The 20,044-nt window shown below is 38.6% G+C and overlaps 1 long non-coding RNA gene across 2 annotated transcripts in view; it reads left to right on the top strand.

The window, feature by feature from the left end:
• LOC126636430 (uncharacterized) overlaps positions 1-19,099 on the top strand; it is a 91,355-nt gene extending 72,256 nt beyond the window's left edge. For both annotated transcript variants that reach the window (XR_007627986.1, XR_007627985.1), the window contains exons 3-5: positions 12,826-12,886; positions 13,476-13,594; positions 17,220-19,099. This is a non-coding gene — a long non-coding RNA (uncharacterized LOC126636430). The remainder of the gene's footprint in view (positions 1-12,825; positions 12,887-13,475; positions 13,595-17,219) is intronic.
• The last annotated feature ends 945 nt before the right edge of the window (positions 19,100-20,044 follow it).

Below are 20,044 nucleotides of genomic sequence, written 5' to 3'. Positions count from 1 at the left end.
TATATCACCCTCTTTGTCTGTCCACTCCAAATGATCTTCAGTCATGGCTAATAATGAGCTAGTCAGAAATGTTTAGCAGTAATGGCTTGTGTTAGAATTACGAGTTCCCAAAGCTTTTCCTGGAAATACAGAAGTTCTGATAAAAATCTTAAACCAGCTGGATTGCTGCTGTCCAGGAGGCCTTTACTGAGGAGTTAAAAAGGGAAGATTATGCAGGAGAGAGAAAATAGATCCAACAAATAGTGAAGTCAGATGAGGAGGAATGAGATTCAAGTATCATTTCTGCAGACAGAGTTTTGACACATATGCAAGGAAACAAAATACAATTATACATTACAAAATTACTGAATAAGAAAATGAGCAATTTGATGCAGATTCGCTGTATAAAAATTGAGGTGCAATATTTGCAATTAAACATTTATACAAGTGAAAGCTGTGTGTATATTTCTGTACAAATGATGAAGGTGACCCTGATTTAAGTAATTAAAAAAAAAAAGGAATATTTAAATATGTAAATCAGAATTGAGCTAAGTTTAGGAAGGGTTATCAAAAATGTCTGTTATCTTTGAACATGAACATATGCTCACTGTGGTAATTCTGTAGGCTCCTTAGATCAAATGCTGGCATATTTCTGTGTTTCACATTGCTTCACATTTTTACTTCAGATTTTATCCACAGTTTTTCTTTTTTTTGTATGTGGGTTTTTGGGGTTTTTTTCTATCACCAAACGCCAAGTTAAGAAGGACCATCTGAAGGGAAAAAATTTGCTGCATTAGACTTGAGAAGTTGTTGCCCTGAGAACAGTCAAGAAGAATATAAGACCAGAACTTGACCACTCCATAATTCATAAGTAAATTTAATGTATCACAGATGATAAATTTTATTTTAATTTTCCTTAAAAATGCACACCTTTTAAATGGTTAAGATCAGAGAGCCCCAACTTTTTTCCTGGATTGGTGTCTCAAGGTTGCTGGTGGCTGTATATATTTCAAGAATAGTCAGTCATTGTTTTAAGAGATGATATTTGTCAGAAAAGAAAACTGTGATTTCACGTGTTGAAACAAATTCTTCATTTTCTGGCTGTCCAAGAAACTGTACTGCAGGTTTCTTCCAGAAAACTTACAGAAATAAGGTGTATGATGCAATGATAGGATAAAGTTTGACTGTTTTTTTTTTTTTCTCTTTAAGATGAAGATGATAGCATGGTGAGAAGTTTATATTTTCATATCTTGCATAATCCACAAAACATTTTCCTATTAGTTTAAGCGCTTGTATCTCTGTCTTTCGCGCCCCCCAAGAGCTCTTTCATTAAGGTGCAAATATGTTCCTAAAATAATGAAAGTGCATTATCACCCTTTTATTCATTTATATACCCAGGAAGGGAACTGAAAAGGTATTTAGCTAAAAGCATACTTCTAGTATAAAGAGACAACATTAACACAAGAATCTCTGCAGATCATTAGTCTGATTGTTCCCTAATGTATTATCCTTCGAGTTTTGTTTACCACAATACAGTGTGAGATAAATGGCAGGCTCCCCTTTGAAGAGACCCTGGAAGTTTTCATTCATTGCTCTCCTCTATCTCTCAGCACTGGGCTGATCTAGGCACTGAGTGCTCACATCCTTATCTCCAAATTGAGGAATAACCCTGTCTGCATCCTGTAGGGCTCAATCCCTGCAGAAAAAAAATAGGTCAGAAGTACTACGTGATATTGTAAAACTTCTGGCTTGTGTTTGAAGAATAATAATCACAGGAGGGCTAAACATTGTAGCACGAATCCCCAAATTCTTCATTTTTAGCAAAGTAGACAGCTGCTTTTTTTTTTCCTTTTTGCATCCTCCACACTGTGTTCCCACATGGCTCCTCCTGGAATGTCCCAAAATACCTCCTATGGCACATTGAGGGACCCGGTAAAAAGCCCGAAGTCATGTTGTAAAGAGATGTCAAAATATTTCACTTACGAAGAAATGTTCAAGTTTTTCATAGTTTTTGAGATGATGATATTCTGACTTTCTGGAAGAAAAGATTTAAAATATTTGCTCTTCCCCTATAGGGATTTTAGGTGTGTAAGTATCCATTGCTTCCCTAGGTAAATTGTCCTGGTACCTACCTATCTGTAATATACTCCTTTGAATTTGAATTCATTACCATTAGCTTCTAGCCATTGCATGAAATTAGTCTATTTCCTACCCTTTATTCTAATCATAAAAATGTGCATTAGTGTCTGAAAATTTTGCAAGAGGAGTTTGCAAAATCAGCCAGGCTACTTGTTATTATGCTAGTGTTTCAAATCTTAAAGCATTTGCAAGTGACCTTCGATAAGAGACAAAGGCAATGGCTATTAGGAGCTGAGATGAAGTTTGCCTTCATGACATGGTCTCAAAGAACAGCCTTGTTACCAACCCATGGGCAGATGAAATGAAACAAATAAACCTCAACATCTCCCATTAAAAACCTTATACTCTGATATGCTACTTTCCCTTGTCCTTTAAAATGACTTGGTGACGTCTCTCTAACACAGGATTAAAGGTTTTTTGGTCGCCAAACAGCCAGTCAATGGTCTTTGACTTGTGTTGTACTCTAATCTTGGATGCTATATGAATTTAAAGAGAGATGCTGAAATTTGTGGAAAATGACTTGGCATTTTTCCATTACTGCCAATAGAATTAGAAAGGTGATGAATTGCCACTGGAGGTTTTGATATCTCCTAATAAAGAGGACAACTTGAAAGCAATACTTGCAAGCAGCCATTGCTATCAGTGGTGCAACACTGGCTGGAAGTGCTGTCTCTTTTTCAGCACTCACTACCATTTTTACAGACTGATCCATACAGGTTAGTCATCCTTCCTGTATCCAACAGGATATCCATCCTGTATCCCACTTTGCAGGAGTAAGAAGCTGCAGGAGACATGGAGACGGGATCAACATTCACTTTTCATAGAGAGAGAAAAAAATAAAGCAAGTAGAGGCGTCACAGGCTTCTTAGCCTAGAAAGGCTTGTTGAACTGATCAACTTAGTTTCTCAAGTGAGCCCTGACACTTGTCCAGGTGAGTACCCTCAGGCTGAGGATGGCGTAAGCTGATGTGTTAGCCCAGTATGTGATGAGAAGGTTAAGTTGCATTATTTTATTATCTTTGTTTACAGCATGTACTAGCCTGCCCCTGGCTTATCCATCACGTAACACTTCAGTAATTTGCTAAACAATGTGGCTGCATGTCCAAAGTTTTTAAAGTTTCCTGTGAAAGCAGCGTTTAATGAGATCTGAATAATTTTCGGTATTATATTTTGTTCACTGACAATAGATGTGATGAGAAGGTGGAGATTTATACTTTTTGCCTGTCTATGAGAAAGACATAAATTAATGTAAGTGTAGTTGGTCAAGACCTTTTGAATTACACCTTCTTGGTTAAAATAACAACATTTTGCATATTAACGCCCTGACATTTATCCAAAAGCAGCGTAATAAATTTTTTTTTTTGCTTAAAATCACTCTGGAAAATATTTCAAAATTATCAAGACATTTCATTAGAAAACTTTTTAAGAGATTCCAAAGTATGAATTTTATTTCAGTTTTAACCTAACTCTGTGTTTACAGAGAGAAATATTCATATCAAATGAACAATTTTGAAGTTTTAATAAACATAGATTATTTCATAAATTACATGACATTGGGCAATTTCATTCCATTTATTCCTTATTTTCAAAAAGTGATGTGAATATGGTGATGTTAAAATAAGTCAGAGCATTACTTCTAATAACAAAGAGTATTATTTTTCAATGGAAGTGCCAAGCAAATGGGTTTTCTCAGGGAAAACAAAGCTAAACAGAAAACAAAGGACTTTTCAAAACATTGGCCTGAAGACCATCAGGTGTTTTGGTATCTAAATTGCAGACAAGAACGTATCAAAGACAGTTCTTGTCCAGCTAAAAACCTAACCTATAGAAATAAATATCTGGTTCACGATTTGGAAGTACTCTGTGAAGACACACAGAAGAGTTAACACTTTGCCTTACTAACACTAGCTTAAGACCAGGTAGTGTGTCATGATGTAAGTGGATACTTTGGTAAAGATAGAACCCAAAAGTGGAAACAGCAACTCAGATTACCAGAATAATTTAAAGATATTTATAGCCCATTTTCACTATCACATCATACCAGAAGAGCAAAGCATCAGAAGTGATGTATAGATCATTGATTTTTATCCTTTTCAGAGCAGCCTTTCTTAGCATTTTTAATGAAACATTAAATGATTGTAATGTAAACTGTAACTGAATGGCATAGTTTTATGCCTTCTTAATTGGATGCTAATATCCATGTCAGTATTTGCATGAAAAATGGTGTACTAAGCCAAAATATCAAGGTTTTTAAAGCTCATAATCATTCTTCTGCTGATACCATCTGTCAGCTTAATCTTTACCTTCCAAGGAAGAGGGTGCCTTCAGGGGAAGGAAAAGAAAAAAAAAATTACAGTTATGAAAGTACAGTAAATAGACTTTAAATCATGGACTTGAAATCCCATTTGATTAGATAGGATTTATTAGTTAATTGTCAAAGCTGGAAAATAATTAAGAGTTACTGTTGGGGCACTGTCACTCATCCTCCCTGAAGGATCTGTGGGACTCCCTGGAGGAGGGTTGGAAAGCGGCTCAGACTCACGGCCGGCACCGCAAACCGCCTGATGAGGAGCTGCCTCTGGGAGCACCTGAACCAGCTGAAATTCACTCACCAGCAGTGAAAGTCGGTGTCTTCTCTGTGCTGCAGTGGAGGGGCCACAAAGGAGTCCAAATTGTGTATGCAGCGTGCTTGATTCTTCATGGAACCACAGAATCAGTTGGGGTGGAAGAGACCTTAAAGATCCTCTCGTTCCAAGCCCCCTGCCATGGGCAGGGATGCCACACACCAGATCAGGTTGCTCAGAGCTCCACCCAGCCTGGCCTTGATTCTTCTTGAGCCATAATTTTTACAGCCACCCTGCCCCTCTCCTATGAGCAAAGGCTGAGAGAGGGGTGATTGTTCAGCCTAGAAAAGAGAGGCTTTGGAGTGATCCAGTTGCGGCCTTCCAATACCTGAAGGGAACCTACAAGAAAAATGGAAAGGTACTTTTGGCAAGGGCATGTCATGATAGGACAAGAAGGAATGGCTTCACACTGAAAGAGTGGGGATATCAGGAAGAAATCCTCTACTGTGAGGGTGGTGAGGGCCTGGTTGCCCAGAGAAGCTGCTGATGCCCCATCCCTACAAGTGTTCAAGGCAAGGCTGGACAGAGCTTGGAGCAACTTGTTTTAGTAAAAGATGTCCCTGGCCACAGCTGGATGATCTTTAAGATCCCTTCCAATCCAAGCCACTCTATGATTCTATGATATGCATAACCAGAATATAGCTGTTGTTTGGGACAAGCCACCTGGTACTTGTCATTCCTAGGATACACATTCTACTTCAGTGTACCATCAGATACCCACTAAGAAAGCCAAATCCTAAGAAAAAAAAAAAAGGAGGAGTGGATCTGGAGAGCACATCACCTGCTGCAGCCTATTCTGAAATTGGAACATATGTGCAAAGCAAGCACATGTCTTCTCTAAGATTATCTCAAATCTTGCAATACTATGGGAGATACAGGCCAGCACTTTCCTGCCAAAAGTAAGAGGGTGCAGGTTCAAACCTCTCCAGCTGTTAGCAAATCCTTGAATACACAGCTACTTTACTAGATTGCCCTAAAGAAATTCCAAAGCCACTGTTGTCTCAAAATGCTGCTGCTGTTGAAATTTCGGAGACAAACAAAGGCATCAGCTCTGGAATGTGTCTGTACAGCAGTTGTACCTCTGTGAAGGGCTCTGGGGGTAACCCCTGCCCATGGCACAGCACAGGTTAGACCTGGCTGTCTCCATTGCCAGGGATTGGGTTGCAGGCAGTGAATCCACAGAGCAGAGGGGCTGGTGCTGAGGTCTGTACCCCGGAGACCCCTTAGTGACTGGAGTGTGGTGTGTGGTCACAGCGTGTGCCCTTCCAGCCTCATGAAAAAGGAATCTGCTTGACACACTCAGGGACAAGTTTGCAAGCAAGCCCATGCACAGTAAGTGGGAAAACAAGTAAGAATTGCTTCAAAAGTGACAACCTAAAAAAACCCAAACCAAACAAACAAAAAACCCTAATAAATATATTTTATTTAATTTCTTTGCTTTAAACCAGTATGAGCTCTGAAAAAAATATACAGGGCATCATCAAATGATTTTTCTTAACAAAGAAATCAAAGGTTTTTAATGTTGAAATGCTTCCATTTCTTCTTCTTTTTTTTTTCTTTTTCTTTCTTCTCCCCAGGGAATACTTGCAGCTTTTCATGCTGCTTTGAACAGCTGGTCAGAGGAAAAGCAAGGAGTAAAAACTTGATCTACTAATAGCTACTCAGCTGCCCTGCTAACTGTCTGATGCCTGTGCCTTGCTCACTTGTAAATATGTGCCCCAAACTATTGGGAAAAAAAAACCCAACCCTAAAGCAGGTTGTACAAAGTGTGTACCCTTGGCATGTGCATGGGAAGTGGTGTTTGCAGGAGTCTCCAAGCCAGCAGCTGAGGAATCTTGGCTTCAGGTTTTCCAGCTGGTGCATGAGGTAGAGTGGGAGGAGTGTAATCCAAAGAAGACAAAGGGAAGAAGAAATGTAATTCTCATACGGAAAATTCTTCTTTTGGCATAAAAAAAAATCAAAATTTTTCCAACAAAATGTTCTTCCAGTATCTGGAATCAATGAGCAGCTACCAACACCATGAACCTCTCCAGCTTCTAACAGGGCAGACAGGATCAGACTGGATCAGAGCTCCAGCACCAGACAACTGAGCTTTTTTTCATTAATTCTATTTTCATAATGTCCAAACCTAGAATTAAGCATGTGGTTAACTACAGGGTGGAGTAGCTGGCATAAGGAGAAATACTGTTAGGTTCTAACTTGCAAAGTGGTCTTTTTTTGTCCCAAGAACTAGATCATAGAGACATTAAATCTTTTACATCACAGCCTGCAAATCTGAGGTTCATAGGGGTTTTGTATATATATATATATATACACACACATACATGTTTATATAAATGGCATGGTACTTTCAATGTACTTTTTACATTGCACTTCACATTTTACTGTACATTCAAGCGGCCTCTCCACAACTCAGATAAATTTTCTGAATTATTTGTCCTATGCTTGCTTATCTATAATTCCAGAATGACTTAAAGAATTAGAGTCCTCAGATTGGTGTCTTGGTAAGGTAATAGCAGAAGACTGTTTCAGAATATTTAAACAGGATCCCTATTTTTCTCTTCTATTCTCTTTCTTCCTCCCCACCCTTCATTCAGTAAGCAACTGCAGATTGCCAGAGGGAGGAAAGTGTTTCATGTATTTCCTTCTAGGTAGTTTAAAAGCTCAAGTACTTTATCCTACTTTCATTTATTAATATGAGAAAGAGTTTCAAGTACAGACAGACACAACACATATTCATTTAGCAGTGACAGGTTAACCAGACTGCCTATAGAATATTAAATACTGTTCAATCAGTGTCATTGTCCAGTTCTTTCTCTGGTCCTTTATCTGGAATCTGAACAAGGAATTAAACTCCCACATGAGATAACAGTCAGTCATTCTGATGTGAAAGAACTTCCATAATTTATCCTCCAAGGTGAAATCCCACCCAGTGCAGAGGACCAGCCAGGGGCAGACAAACCACTTCAGCCTGATGTGAGTCTACTGAAGCCTCAAACAACACAACAAACCCTGGGCTGCTCCTTCCAAAGAGACTTTTTTACTGCAAGGCATCGAATCACCTCCCTTCTGGAGAAGTTAATTGTGGTTACACCAAAGGCCAAATTAATTTCATCATCAGCTTACAAATCAAAGTTGGGTCAATAAGTACCAACATACTACTTCAAATAATAAAGTCGCTTATAAGGTAAGGAATTATTTGCCCTCCCTAGGAAGTATTTCTCTTGGGAAATGAAATGGAGAAGGGAAGAAAATGACAACAACATCTCTTTCATACATTCTCAGTGTCCTTTCACATTCATAAACCTTTAAGGCAGAGCTTCTTGGCTTTTCATGCTGTTAAAAAGGTAATTTGAAATTTTTTTGTGAATGTGCTGGTCTTAGTTTTGTGTGTCACTGACATATTTCTCTAGAAGTCATCCACTTTAACTCAGAACCCAGCAAGTAATTTAGCACTTATTTATTGAAACATGTGCATAAGCCTTAAAACCACCAGACAGTTCCAGCACAAACATCTGTCTTTTCAAAAGATAACACCCTGTCAAAATGCCCTGGAGCAGAATCTCTTCCTTTGGTTTGAAGCAGAAGTAGTAGCAGCTACAGTAGTTAGAGAGCAAGTATTTTTGGAAAGATGACAGCTGGGTTGTCAGACATTAATGCTGAATTACACAATGCTTGTATGTTACAGCAGAAATGTAATAAGCAATTATTCTTACATTATCATGTATAGGGCTGCCAAGGTACTGTCTGAGAGGTAAGATAAAGGACTTGGGGTCTGTACTGGTTCTGTTGATGTTAGGGGGTTTCTATCAAATGATGTTCAGTCTATTTTCACTCTTGTCATCTAAGCAAGTATCAGCTTAAACATCTGTCATGGCAAAAAGATATCAACGAGTAACATCTTCAAGGCAGAATTATCCCCAGGATGAGAAAAGCAGGCAAGCTAGTTGCTGTAACTGCTGATGATGAGAATTTAGCTTCTTCATCAGCAGATTTAGTACAGAGAGTAAAATCATATTTACTTAATCTTCAGTGTTGGAAGTCTCAACAAATTTCATTGTGTTTCACATATGTCATTTTTACACAGCACTATTAAAAAGATCACTGCAGTCTTCAAAGAAAGTCAGGGGTCTCTGGGTAGTATTTATTTAGATCTGTTCTCATCTGGAAACAGGAAATAAAAGAACTCCAGTCAGGGAGAAGAATGAGCAAACATTTTGAACAGCTTCTTTGTCAAAGAAAACAACCAAGCCTAGAGCTGGAAAAAAGGGAACTCAGGGTGATATGACACAGGTCTGTGCAATCATAAATGAAAAAATTAATGGAAAAAAATTGTTCTCAAACTGTTTCTCAAAATGGAAGAACTAGGGACAGCAAATGGACTGATTGTATAACAGGTTCAAAACAATCAGGAGGTAATTTTCCAACATCTAGTTAAAAAGTTAGTTTGGTTAAACCAGTTACTTAGGCACCTAGTCAAATTCATAGCTATGAGTCAGAAATATATTTGAGGTTAAAAGGCCAGCAGCAAAACTGGTGGAAGAAAAAAACTCCATCGAGGACTTGGTAGATGTAATTTCTGCCTCAGTTGCAAAGCCTTATAACTTTTCCCTAAGTAATCACTGCTACAGAGTGGCTAATGGCCTAGACCAGACCTGATGTGGATCTTCTCATGCTCTAAATCACAAGGCTAGAAATCCAACTCACTTCAATTGTCAGGAACCCACTGAAGTCAGCAGATTTATTCTAAGGACCTCTCTATATTTTTGACCATCATAGAAAAAGAAGGACTGCAGGAAAATTAAAAAAAAATTTAAAAAAAAAAAAAGGAAAAAAAAAGTATCCAAGAGTCTTTTGATTACCTTAACATACCAACTATAAGAAATTCTATTTGAAATAATTATGTGGTTTCACAAGAAGCACTGTTCAGCAAGTGCTCCATCTTACCTCTTGGCAAAGCTTAGATAAGGAGGACAAGAGTTCTTGGAGGAGGAGATAAGAGTTATCCAGACATGACTCTGCTAAACCAAGGCAGAGGGTTAGTTTCAGTCATATTCCTCAAAAAATGCTTTTCTAATCCTCATCTGATACCTCTGTTTTCTTAGATTTCAGCTCAGGCTAAGCAGTAACTCATCTGGATAGGATGTGAAAATAGTGGAATCCAACACAATGAAATAAATTCAGGGTCAAGTCACATTAGGAAAGATCAATGTGTTTCCCCTTCCATTTGGGGACAATGGAACACTGAACAGCCCAATTGTTTTGTGGAAGAATGAAGGGCTTCAAGCACAATAACAACAAAGCAGAAGCATTACTTAGACTATTTACTGAACCAAATGTGGTTTATGCCCTCTGAAATCAGTCTTTTGTGTCAGTAATACATAAATACTCAGCATGTCATTGAAGTCACTAAAAATTGTTTCTCTCGTTAAACATAATCTGCTTCTCATGTTTCGTTTTGGAAAGACCAAGACCTGTGAGATTCCGCTCCACATTCATTTTTCAAAGCTGAGGGAGAACTCTGTGACATAGGTGTCTGTCCAGCTGTGGGATTCAGGTCACACATTCCTAATACCTCTGTGCCAGCACACCTGTTTTCCAGCTGGGCTTTGGCTTCATCCTTCCTCTGGCTGACCCACAGTTAAACCACTGATGCTGGTCCCCAGGGAGAGTCAGAAATGCCAAATACAAATACCAGTGAGCCTGTAATGAATCCCTATTGTAATTCCATCTACTGTGCAAAGTACATGGATTAAATGCTACTTTGCCACACAGGTGAGTGTCTTCTGGGGTGTGTATTTATCGGTAAGAAAAATTGACTAGCAGGGTAGCTGAATTTTATTCACAGCATCAATTCATAGCACATAGACCCATTCTACAATCGTAGCCACTATTAAAAAAATCAACAAAAGGTTGCAGCATTATCTGAGCTTCTCTGGCAATTTCCTCTCTCACATTAGACATGCCTTACTTGCCTTTTGTTGTCTGAGGAAGTATTATTTGTATAATGTTCCACTGTGCTTTAAATAGTTCTCCAGTTCCTTTCTCAGATGAATTAAAATTATCTGTTATTGAATAAATGTTATTCCTTTGTTGCCTCAGATTCTCAGTTTCAGATGTGTTGGGGTTAAAAAAAGTCCTCCCTAACTCCTGCAAAGCCCTCCAGGGAGTCCCTGTCACATTTAATCTTTCTCTGTCTCCCTGTTTCTGAGGGTGTCTTCTGAATAACAGCAGTTTTGTCTATTTTTTATTTGCTCTCTCTCTTACACACACCCAATTGAAGAAAAGTAATTGAAACTATGGCATCTCACCTTGCAGTATCTGTGTAGTTTGAACCGACAAGTATCTAGAGATCAAATTTCTGCTTATCAGCCACATAAATGTGCTCCAAAGCCTGGAGACATCAGTGAACTCTGCAGGAGTTCACTTGCTGAGCAGGTGTTTGTGGCCCATCACAGGAAGAGAGATTTGGGCTGAAATAGCTTTTCACCTCTACAGACTGAGTATCTCTGCTGCAATTTGCACCTCTGGACCTACCAGTCATTATAGGAACACCCAGTTTACTCTGAATTCATCTGGCAGTCTAGGCCAAACACAACGGTGAGGCATCAAACAGCTGTGTGTCTCCTGTCCAGGTTTTACTGTAAAACCTAAAGCAGTGTGGCTGCAGGAGCTCTGTCTTGCTACACTGGAGCCACAGCAGCTGCAGCAAGAGCCTCTTTCCATGCATGCCATGAAACACAGACTTCTGACTTACCACCAGAATCTTCCCTGTCATGGTTTACACAACTGACCATTGTTTTTAGCTATGCAAATTCTTTTTTTCTTTTTTTTTCTTTTTTTTTAATTAGAAGGTTGGGTGGTCGGGTTTTTTTGTACGTTAACTTCTAAACATAAAAATTAAAATAATCACCACTCTTAGGCTCTCTCCTATAGAAATGAGGCAGCAGATAGGCTGGTTAGACCTCATCAGACAAGACAGTCTTCTGTTGAGATAAACCACCCTGCTATTTCCCAGAAATTGAAGCATCTTATGAAAAACAATTCTGCATCTGAGCCAGGATTCATTATCTAGACTGCCTTCTACAAAAGGGGAATCTGTTAGCCCAGGGAAAGACTTTGAAGCACTTCTGACTTAGAGGCAACTTATTCCTTGGGGCACTTCAGCAAAGAGTTTCCTGAAGCCTGTGGGCAGCCCTGCCTGCAGGTCACCCCTGCACAGGGTGGTTGTCAGACGCCCACCCTCTGAACCCTGTGTGTTCCTGTGGCGGGGGAGAGGGAATTCTCCCCAGTTCTCCTGGTGCCAGCTGTGGTGTCCCAGGTCTGCAGAGCTGTGGCATAACTGAAAAGTTGTTTGGACATTTGTCTGAGCTGCTCAGGATTCTGGAGAGCACTTTAAAAACATGTTTTATTCCTTCCATACTGTCACGGAGCAAAATTTGGCTGCACTGGCAGTTGATAATTTGAGGCCTTTTTATAAAACTGCTCGTCTGGATGGAACAATTTTGGACCTTGAACATTATCAGAGAATTCTATTCCCTAGACATCTCCAGTGCTGAGCTGCTCTTGTTTCTAATAGCATGTGCTTACATTCTCTCCTTGCATTTTTATTGACAGAGACATATTTAGAACCTTAAAGCTGATTTTTTTTTTTAACCTAATAGTTGCATCTCAGGCTCCTGAAAGTCTCTTCTAGGGATTTATGCTTTAATTTCATTCTCAAAGCTTCAGTCTTATTAAGCGACAGTGATCTTGGGATATTAAAAAGTCAATTCCATGATGATTTTTACTAGTCCCATCTTCTTTCAGAATGTCACAAATTATCATTTTGTTATTATGGTCTGGTGGAAACCTATTCTTGGTGTGAATGATAAGACAGGTGTTTGTCATTTTGAAGACTCCAGTAAACGTATTATAAGGTAGTAGCATAAATTAGGTGTTCTCTACTAATCTATGTGAAATGTTAAAGAAGATTTTCCATTCAATTATAAAACTAGACTAGGGAAATTATCACACACTTTCAAGATTGGATTATGCTTTTATGTCTTTTTATAGAGCAGTTAATTCCTGGCTATTTCTTGCAGGATGTAATGCCAGTTACTGGCTCTTTCCAGAGGCAGGACTCAACCCAAATGGCACAGACAGGTAAGTTATGGTGGCACCAGTTTCCCAAGCCGGTCTTAAAAGTCTGCACCATTGCTTTGGATCACTGGATGATGGGAGGTTAGTGGTTCCAGAGCGGAGAAACAGAATCATATTGAAACACCAGCCAGAAAACAGGTCATTAAAGGATGGAAATGCTCTCTTGCCCCACCTCTCACTGCTGCACTTCATCTGCAGTACATTTTCTTCTGCATTTGCCCAACTTGCTTTGTGTTTTACTGTTTCCAGTGAAACAGCTTTGACTGTTTCCTTCAGGAAACCATAACGAAGCAACCACACAGCCTTGCTGTCAATTTTTTTAATTGTCCCTTGATTTGATCTCTCCTATTTGTACAATACTTCATAGTTCTTTGTATTTCTGTTCGAAGTATTTCCTATGCAAACGCGCCCTTAAAATATCTGCTGGCTGCTTTCCCTGCCCTGTGGTTTAGCCAAGCTATGCCTAAATTAACTTGAATTTTTTTTTTTTAATGTGAATGCTTCCAATTCTTTGGTTGGGGTTTTTGTGGGGTCTGTTAATGCTGTGGTTTGCCACTCCTCCCTCCACCACCGCCCTCTCTCCCATCATCAGTGGACTTACAGCACTGGGGTGTCCAAAGGCAGCTGCTGGATCACACCTGGGGACTCCTGCTGAGCTCCTGTTGTGGAAGAGCTGGCATAGACAGGAAGAAAAGCTGCTTTTAAGGCACGGTAAGATAAAAGAGAGCAGCCACAGCAGCGCATTGTGGGAAGCTACAGGGTTGCTCTCACTCCCCTGTGAGAGTTGACTGCACATACACATTTTGTCTGGATGCGCATTTCTGTTTTAGGCATTCCTTAGAATGGGGCTTCTTCTTTATAAGAGATTATTTCTTATTAAATTGGTCTTTGATCTCCAAGTGGAGGTCCAGACACAAGTACAATTTGCAATTATTTCTTAACAGCAGAAATTACAGCAGTAGTACTGCCCTCTTAAAAGCAAGTTTTGTCTCTGCTAGTGAGTATCTGCAATTTGAGCTATTGTTCCCCAAATGCAGGGCTTTTTATCCAGTGAAGAATTCTACTATCAAGGAATTGGAGAGTTCTTTGAATAAATAAACCTCCTTTAGCCTCTTTATCCTTTCACTTGGATCATTTATTCACTATAGATCTAATAATTGAGTTGAAACCCATACAATATTTTATTATTTTAATTGAAAATGAGGTCGGCAGGTAGCCTTTTTCCTTCTTTCTCATTCATTTTGAGGTATGGTTGATGAGTGGGTGTGGTGGCAAAATGATGATGCCACAGGCCATTGAACTAATATCTCTAATGGCAGTGAGGCAATGACCTCACTTTCTTTGTCTAGCTGTACATTTGTAAAAGGTTTGGTAAGATTTATCTTCTCATAGAGGCTATAAATTTCCATTTCCATTAAATTTTATTCAAACAAAATGAACACGTCACTTTTAAATACAAAGTTGTTTTGTTGGTTTTTTTTCCTAAAAAAAAACCCTCTTCACTCTCTCCTTTAAAAAATATAAAGAAATCAAGTTTGCCAGTAAACATGAGTTCCAAATGGGAGGTTTAGAAAATATGTAACTATTAAAAAAAGAGGCTGAAGTCAGAGCTTAAAATATACAATATATAAATATTTTAGTATTTAATATATATAAATATATTTTATATAATATATTATTTTATATAATATTATAAATATTTGCTTATTTTAAAACCAACTCTACTAAATAATGGAGTATTGTGATAACATCCCTCATAAATAGCTTTACATGACTGCAGCTGACTAGATCCATTTCCTGTCAGAGAATCTGGATTAGTATGTGGTGTGAAATATTGCTATATTGCTTCAGAAAGCAGAAAGCCCAAATATTGTTGCTGTGCAGAAGAAATGAAAGGGTAGTTGAGAATATGACTGGTGAGCAGTTACTTAGATTAATAAGCAGGAAGTCTTCAGTCCACTAAAGAGCGCCGGTGATCACTCAGACACCTGAGCTACTGCACAGCGAGGATATTCAGACCAGAAAAAGTTCAAATATAATGCTGAAAATACATTCTGTGAATAAATGAAGCTTGGAGTCCTGCTCAGTGTATTCAGAATCTAATTAACAAAGGAGATTAAAAGTGAGTGGGAGACGCATGACTCCAGATCTAATCAGTGGGAACACACACAGCAAAGTGAAAGAGAAACTGATTAAATGTGTAAAAAGAGGGATTATGAACTGGATTTTGGCCTCATGGGATGTTGCTTGGGTCTCTCTGTGCAGTGCTTGGAGGTACCTGGGTGAACCAGCCTGTGTTTGGTCCTTTTTAATGAGGCTTTTTTCCATGGACTGCAGAGAGGAGGAAAGGTCCAAGCCCACGTTCTTCAATCAGACCAGGCTCAATTAAACAGCCTTTATGCTTTTGCAATTCCCTATATCTTGATAGATAGTAGTTAATAATTTTAATTATCTGAAACTGAAACATCTTGATATGAACAACTTGTCAGGGCAGGTAAATGCAAAGGGCTTCATAAAGTTGAGGGTGGCTCTCTAGGTAGCTCTCTTCATGGAAGGTCCCTGAACTGCTGCTCAAGGTGTGTTTGAAATATTAAAATAGAAATGGCTGCTTTGTTTTCTGGGGAGCTCCAGCCTGAGCATTCAAGGTGACATCAAAGTGGAAGTGTATTTTTTGATGATCAGTGTTGTGACTCTGAGCCTTGAGGGGTGATATGGGAAAGGGGGATTAGGACTAAATTGTCTTCTCTTCAGGATGCTGGGAAGAAAAAGACAAGCAGAAACTCCCAGGAAGGGGCAGCAATAGTGTTCCACAGTCACTTGTCAGTGTATCTCGCCCAAAAACAGAAACAAAATTATTTCATTGATACTAAACAGATAATCCTTCCATCCTCCATGCCTAAGTTGTTATAAACTATAAATTATTGTGAAGTGTATCCAAGTTTGAGGTTATGCTCCTTAACTGACCACTGATTTCTTTCATCCAATAGCTTGACAAATGGCACAATGGCAAGTTTTGGATAATTAAATAAATATATGTAAATTAATTCCCAATATTTCTCCATTCCACTTTTCCAAAAAACAGAGGAAAAATACCTTCAACAAACACATTTTCAAGGAAATTATAATTTTCTTTGTGTTATGAGTAATGCAATATTAAGCACATACCTCAGCTCTTGAATTATGGCTTCATCTTTGATGTTAGTGATCAAATATTCATTGCCTTGATTATTCAAACAATTAGACATTTTATCAGTTTCTTTGAAAAGCTCAGAAGTAAAAAGGCAAATCCCTTGAAGGGATGTTCAATATTTAGTTTACTGTCAGCAGAAGAGTCGTCAGACAGGAGGATACTGCAACAGGGAAAAAAAAATAGTATTTGTTACAGAAAGTCTCAAATTTTCAAAGTGAATGCTTTACAACTCTTGCTGTGTTGTAGTTACTTCTTACTAAAAAACTGAAGGCCAGATCCACATGTGAGGATACTTATCATAATTGCAGTCGTTTTAATGGAAGCAGAGCCAGGCCAGCACAGGGAGTGAAATCCCTTACACAGCTGAAGGGTCTACTCAAACACCCATTCTACTTTGACTTAAATGGTTTTTAAAGACATCACCATGAGAAAACTAAGTATTTCACCCTTGCAGAGGAGATGATGAATATACATAAAAATAGAATTAAAGATCATGTATAATTAAAACTAGAGATGTTAATTCCTCAGTTTCTTCAAGAAACAGTGGCACCAATGAAATTTCAATGTCTTTAAGGTTATAATTTAACAGTGGCACAGAAACAGTTCTTTATTATGGTTAATTGTTTCAAGCTTTCTGACTGCTGTGTGGATGTCATGGAACATTAGAATGAAATCAGCTTGATGCTCATGCATAATGTGCGAGAAGTTTTTTGTTTATTATAATTTCTATTCTTTCATATTAATTGTAATCAGCAGAGGATGTAGTTGTCTTGCTAAGAATAAATATGGATATAGCTACAGTATTTTTTCACTCTATTTGTTCATTTATTTCACCCTGGATATACTCCATGCCAAGCATATCTCTAAACAATGGCAGTGTGTCAGTGTGCATGCAGTGTAGAAACAGGAGGTGTAGAATGTATGTGGGTTTTTCCCATTACTACGTATGTAAGTACTTAACAAGTTTAGACATGAAACTGGGGAACATATCAGAAAAAAAAATTCTATTGAGTTGTTTCCAGAGCAAATAGGACAAAAACATGACTTTAAGTGTATTTTCGTAGTACTTCTGACCCTATCAAAGGCCACAAAGCTTTGGAAAATCATTTTGCCTTCTTCTGTAATTCTATTCCTAATGACCCACAGGTTGCAGTGGCGCAGATGGAATGTAATCAACAACAGGCATGTGAACACCTCGGGGTTGTGTGAGCACAGGGTGACTGATCTTGCAGTGGAGGAGCTTCTTCCGAGTCCCAGGGCAGGTGTCCATGTCGGAGGACACGATTCCTGCTCACACACTCTCCAGCTGAAGGTGCCAGAAACATCAAACCAGCAATATGCCAACAGACCCAGAGCACTTGGACTGTTTCACTTCACTCTCCTAAACTACCCCATTGCAATGAATAATACAAAGTGTTAAAAACACAGTATTTTTTTTCCTAACTTCAGTGTTGGAGGTACTTTTACGAACATGTGAATAGTTAAGTAATTTCTGAAGAAAAATACGTGCTTATCCATATTCAAGCACTATATTTTCAAGAGGCATTTCTTTTTCCTTCATGCTGGATCAGAAATAAAAAGATTGCAGTTGTTGCAAAGTAGTCAAGGGGAAAGAGGACAACTGGGAGCATTAAAAGCAGGCAAGTGTTTTTATTTTTATCTTGGTTTTGTTACTCTTCAAACTAAGACATGACCTCACTGAGTTCTTTTCCTTCAACAATGATTTTCCATTCACAGTGAGAGAATCCAGGGTTTTGGTGAAACTCAAGCAAAATACTAAAATAATTCTTTAAGCAATATATAAAGAATTCATTGTCTTGTGAAGGCCAAACAAGTTTGAGTGCCAGCAAAATAATGCACTACCTCTCCCTGATGGACATTATTGATGCTGAGTAGCATGGGGCTTGCACAGATGGTATTTATTGCCAGCAAAATACAAGAAATGACTGGCTGGTGTCAAACTGAGCCATGCATTGGAAGCACTGCATGAGAAACAGAGAAGATAAGAAGTCAAGGGAACACGTTACAGAAGGGCCCTCTTGGCACAAGGCACTGCCATCGACTCTTATAACAAATCCTCAGCCACACAGTAGCAGTTGCTGTCAGTGCATATCACTGTCCATAGGGAACAACAGTCATGACACCAGCTAAGTGTCTCTTCATTTATTTTCAGAACTTTGTAAACAGTCCATCAGTGGTAAAGGAGACAGGCTATTGAACAGGTTTGGTGTACATTCTTTGAACAGGACCTGCTTAGGAGGTAGAAGCAGAGGTTTCCCTGATTGCTTCCACAGCAAACTACTCAAAGGGTTTTCTTAAGACACCCCAATAACCAAAGAAGACCAAAGGAGAAGGAGGGGACCCCCTTTGTCTCTGACAGCTCAAAGAAATGGAGCAAAGAGCATTTGCTCTGTAGAATAACCCACAGAGGAGAAGGAATTCTGCACAGAGGACGCTAAACTGCCAGGCAATCAAGTCAACATATCTAACACCTAAAGAACCTTTTTTAATTCTTTCTCCTTTTTTTTTTCCTATGGGGGTGCTGAGTGATCTCTGAATAGAGTGATTTTGAAACTGAGCTAATAGCTATGCTTTCCTATTCCTTGTGTAGTCCTTAGTCACTGCAAGATTTTATACAGAAGCTGCAATACTGAATATGAACAAGAAAGAGAGACACATAAATATTCTGCTTGAAAGCAGCCAATTAAACATATAACTTTTTAAATGGGTAGAAGTGAATAAACAGAATCTTAAACAGAAATTCAGCATAATTTTTTTATTATTTCGTACAACAAGATGTAACCTTCATAGTTCTCCAAGTGTTTGGAAAGCTGGATGCATAGTTCTAGAACAGACCTTGTCCTAGAGAAACTGCTGAGCACAGCTTTTACATTGTTGTATTAATGCAATTTATTTACTGTGAAATGTTCACATTATTGAATCCTATTTTTCTACCAGTTGGTCATACTGTGAAAAGCAAACCATTCAGCTTAAATAAATAAAACAATACCATTGTGCTGGTAAGTCAGAAGGTAGCTATTCTGTGTAATGGAAATGCAAATATGAATGCAATTGTTATTTCATGGATAAATGGAACTTACAGAAAGGTAGTGTGATGTTTTTCCCTCTTTTGTTCATCTAGTCATTAGGTCGCACACTAATCCATCCTCCATTTGCCATATACCACACATTTCAGTGCACTTCTGTTATGGAAAACTGGTATTTCAAAAGGGCTTATGAACATTTCTGATCTAGTAGCTTGGTGAGCAGAGGTTGAGGTGTAAAATTACCCAAGGTCTCCAAACGTTATTTCATAGACACATCCGCTTTGCTGAAGATTACTTGAAATAATAGCTGTTTTCCTATGGGTCTCTTTTTCATGTTTCATGTATTCTCAGTACAACATCCTTTTAGGCAGCTCTCAGCACTCCAAACAATAAGCTACTTATTCACTCTGTCCTCTGGTTTTGCACTCATTAAGTTTAAGAACAAATGTATTACCAGGAAAACTGAAGAGGACTTAAATTTCCAATGAACATTTTTATTGCCATAATTTGTTTAGTGCTCTAAAAGACTGCTAACATTGGGAGATGTTTTGTTTTGGGGTGGTTTTTTTGGGTTTTCTGTGCCATTTTTTTGGGGGGTGTTGTTTTTTGTGGTTTTATTTTGGGGGGGGCTGTTTGGTTTTTGTTTTTGTTTTTTTCTTTTTATGAACACAATGAAGTTTAGAAGGATCTGGGGTTACGCGAAAGCATTTCAAAGTCTAAGGTAGGTGGAGGGAACACATAACTAGTGAGGGGCAGGAGCTGAAGGCTCTGAGCTGGGCAGAATTCTGGACCACAGCACAATGCCAAATGAGATACTGAACATGTGGGTTTGATGGTTTTCATATTAGTCCTACTTTAGTACTTCTAATATGTACACTGGCCTTGCAGAAGGAACACTCCCCCACTTGGGCTGTGACTGTGCAG

This window comes from Myiozetetes cayanensis, unplaced genomic scaffold (assembly GCF_022539395.1).
Source record: "Myiozetetes cayanensis isolate MyiCay16 unplaced genomic scaffold, myiCay2020 scf13, whole genome shotgun sequence".
In the NCBI taxonomy this organism is placed as follows: domain Eukaryota; kingdom Metazoa; phylum Chordata; class Aves; order Passeriformes; family Tyrannidae; genus Myiozetetes; species Myiozetetes cayanensis.
Note: the sequence above shows the minus strand (reverse complement) of the source record. Positions and strands in the feature narration are given on the sequence as shown.